This window comes from Haplochromis burtoni, unplaced genomic scaffold (assembly GCF_018398535.1).
Source record: "Haplochromis burtoni strain Fernald_Lab_line unplaced genomic scaffold, NCSU_Asbu1 Contig_714, whole genome shotgun sequence".
NCBI lineage: Eukaryota > Metazoa > Chordata > Actinopteri > Cichliformes > Cichlidae > Haplochromis > Haplochromis burtoni.
In genome coordinates this window covers 135,691-140,089 of record NW_024583075.1, presented here as the reverse complement: position 1 = coordinate 140,089, position 4,399 = coordinate 135,691, and positions in this window count along the sequence as shown.

Genomic DNA, 4,399 nt, shown 5'->3' with positions numbered 1-4,399 from the left:
GTTTCTCTTTTAATTGAAGCAGTTATTTAATTAATGATTTCGCTCTTCTTTTATTTGGTTTTTATTTATATCTCATGTAATTTTATTTTACAGTTCCAATATACAGCACTTTGTGTCAGCTGTGTTTGTTTTAAAGTGCTTTACCCATGCGGAAAAGAAATAGTAAAAACTTATATGTGATTACTCATGAAAGTGGCCACTTTCGCATTACTTTCATACATTGTTTTAGTAAGTATCCAAAACATACAAGTTTCATTATATAATTTTTCAAGGGATCTTATATCTGTTTTCACACTTATATGCTTTTCATACAAGTTTCACACAAGACAGATACAAACTTTATAAGATTTATATATATCTTTTCCATATGCGTATAAATAAAGTTGATGATGATGATGATGGTTTCCAGGAGAACGGTACTTGTCTGACTCCAGTGTGCCAAGTGCCAAGTTTGTTGAAAGGAGGATTATGGTGTGGGGTTGTTTTTTTAGGAGTTGGGCCTGATCCCTTAGTTCCAGTGAAATGAACTCTTAATGCTTCAGCATACAATTTTGGAGACAAGACATATTGGACAATTTCATGCTCCAAATTTGATTTGCACAGTTTGGGAATAGTTCTTTGGTGTTGCAACATGACTGTGCACCACCAAAGCAAGGTCCATAAAGACTTGGATGAGTGAGTTTGGTGCTGAAGAACTTGACATCTTGGCATGTACAGAGTCCTGACCTCAACCCGACAGAACACCTTTGGGATGAATTAGAGCAGACATTGCGAACCAGGCCTTCACGTCCAACAACAGTGTCTGTCCTCACAAATATGCTAGAAGAATGGTCCCAAAATTCCTGTAAACACACTCCTAAACTATGTGACCTGACCAGAAGAGTTGAAGGTGATATTGCTGTATATATCACTCAAGTTCATATGTGTGTAAAGGCAGATGAACAAATACTTGTGGCAATATTATACAACTAGCTCGCTATCTCATATCGCGCATGCTCTTTAGGTTGCTTGGGCCTAAAAACAATTGTTGTGCATCTGCAAGCATCTTTGTAACCCACATCCACCCCAGTATCTCCTTCCTGTGCCTTTTCGGACTTTATCAGTTTCTTTCTTTTCTTGCTCGGGTCTTGCTGCTGATCTTCCCATCTTTCGTAGCTGTCCATGTAAGGACACAAAGGATGTGGAGCTCTGGTCTCTCTTCCATATGATTCCACGCATTATTGTGAAAGGATAGAGATGTGCCAGAACAGAGCCATGCCAGTGAATGTCCGCAGATGGAAGTATTGATCTTTTGATCAATATTTGGTCCTGACTGAATTTTGTTTTGAAATGGAATTACTAACCCTAGTATGGCTTGCCATGGCTTTTTTTTTATGTAGGTGTCCATGCTCAGGTGTCTTATTATATGTAAACACAGTATATTGATTAGCAGAAAGATGATACCTTGAATCCAGGTACAGACCGATCTGATTTCCTCAGATTTGCTTGTGATGGCAGAAAAATTTGTCCTTTTAAACTTGAGTAAATTGAACTTTTAGGTGTTAAGATAATATAATAATACTTCTGATTTATAACACAGTATCGATCGCATCAGTAGACACACACTTCAAATACTCCACAGCCATTGTCTTCACCAAGGCTTTGTTTGAAAAGGACTGTATTTCTTATGTGTCACCCTGTGGCCACTCCCTGCTGCATTAGAGCTTAGCAGGCAGTTAGTCTGAGCTTTGGCAGCACCAGCTTATATGCCAAAGTGAGATCCTCTGTGACAGGCAATCTATCCACGTATAGAGTCCAGCCATAAAGACAGTCGCAGTGTTTTGCTGAGTGTGGAGACAGCAAGCAGCCGAGTCCGTCAGCTGGTCCTTGAGCTGCCACCAGTGGCCTCACTCCCCACAGCAGCAACAACGGGGCCACTGTGATTTACAGGACACCCCTCAGTGAGTAAATTAGTGGCAATGGTGTGGTGTGCAGTGCCGTAATCGCTGCAAAGGCCTCCCGTAGGAGAGAGGCATCCCTATGAGTCACCCTTTCTCCTGGTTAAATTTGATGCCAGGGCTGGTGTGAGAGCACGGAGACACGCTCACAAAAAAAAAAGAGCTGAGCAGACACAAAAAGGCTGACAGTTTCCAAATCACAGCCAAGTTCTAGAGATGGAGGGTGTGTAGAGAAGGTATGGTGTCCTTTGCTTCAGTGCATCTTTGATTATCATTGTCATGGGGATGGATTGCTGGGCTGGGGAGGATTTATCACACATTTCACACCCACAAAGAACAAAGCTGCAAAGGCAAATGCTGCTCATTCTATCCCCTTTGTGTAAAGGAGGCGGAATAAGTAGCAAAACAACACAAAGGGGACACAAATGTTTACAGGAGGTCTTGGCAAAGCATGAGATGCTGTATTCCAGCTTGTAAATATGCACCAAAGATTCCTGCCCTTCAGCTCCTCGCTTGACAAGCTGAAAGGGTGAATTATGACAGTTTCACCCCTGTGAATAATGCGCCGCACCACAGAACCTGACTGTCAGTGTTCAAGCAAGGTCAGCAACCACTGACTCTGGTGGACATTGGCATGCACGTGCATGTCTGTAGAGGAGTTGTGTGTCTGAAATGCTAATCCCATGCTCCGGTGGCGAAAACTGCATATATTGCTGAGAAGAGACTCCACTTCACATATGATATTTGACATTCCAGTTAATGGTGCGACGCAGTGCCTTCCTACACTGTTAACAGAAGTGATGCTGAGACACTGGAGGGAGTTTGTCATAGACAGAGCTCTGTTCACATGACTCTGTAGAGCACATCTTCTTTATGTAGTGCTGTATGGATACTTAAATATCTACCAAATAAAAGTGGGATAATTCTCCAAACGAAAATGTTACACTCTCTTTAAAAGCAACTTCTCTGTATGTAGTGGTCATAGCTTTTATGTTCAGAATTGTATGCAAATCTTTCTTTAATTTTTTTTCAAAATTTGCTGACTTTACCCCAAAATCAAGTTTTAAAAGATTTTCACTCACTGGGACCACATTGGCAGGTGGAAAAAGCATGAACTGAGGTTGTGGATTAAGGGAAAGCCTTAGCTGGCACCGGCATTGTCTGCTGGACCATGGGGATCCCAAAGGAAGGCATCCTATAGAAGCAGTAATGAGTGAGTGTTATAAAGGTTTTGAAGACTGTTATATATAATTGGTAGGCTTGCAATGACCAGCGGCCCATGACCTTGAGAATCAGCGAATGTGAAGTATGTGTGAGGACCTGGTAGCAACATAGCCAGACTTTGTGATAAGCAGAGGGTCTGAAGATGAGGGGTGCTGGGATTTTCTAAGTTTGAGGTAATGGGCTCATAATTCATAGGAGCTTAGGGATGAGGTTAGTTTTAAATAAAATAACAAAAGTGGGGCTGCCTGTTTGGTTGGTTTTACTTCATTTTAAAGAGAAAGTAAGGTATTCTTTGGAGACTGAGTGAAGGTTCCTGTTGCAGAGATGAAGATTTATTCTGAATTTGATTGTGGAAGAGTTAAACTCTGAGCAGTGCAGGAATCCGAAGAAGAAACATAGACTTGGACCTCGAGTGTGCCAGGTTGTCAAAAGCATTGTAATGGAGTGTAAAAATAGAGCAGGAGATCCTGAAGTAAAGGGTAGATGGCGCGGAGATGGCGAAGGTGTCTGCCGTTGGAGTCATTTGATGAATATTGAGAGCTGGCATAATGTAGTGACCGATGTGCGTATACCAAGCCGATACCAAGCTCGACATTGAACTGATGGTTGGGAAGAGTAGATTCAAGTGGTTAAAGTGGTAGTGAAATCAACAAAATGCATTCCAAGCAGTCCGAGGTTATTTTCATGAGCAAATAAAACAGCTCAGTGATTTCCTTACTTCCTCTTTCTACTTTGACTTTTCCAGCAACAATAATATGGAGGGTTTGTTTCTGACTGGCTAAACCTATCATTCAGGAGAAGACTGCAGCGAGTCCAGCATACTCTTAGGCACCGGTTTAAACCAACAGTGACAGGGCTGATTAGAGTGGAGAAGGAAGATAAAGCAGGGTATTCCTTTCATGTGAGTGACTCATGTGAGTCACTAGCCAATAAGTGTTTAGCATTGCTCAGTCCGATCTGGCCCACAGATGACATCTGATGCTACACAGACCATCATTTGAGTTCATCCATATAAAATATATGGTAATTCATGAAAATGACCAAGTGTTTGTTCATAATTAACACGTGCGAATGCTAATATGTTGATTCATTTATGCATTTTTGCATTCTAATGGTAAATGCTATTTTGATGAATGTAAATCATTCTGTCTTGATTCCATATGTATCACGTAATACAGCGTGTTTCATCGGGGACCTATACAGTGATGCGTATCAGACAATTAGCAAGATGTAGGCTA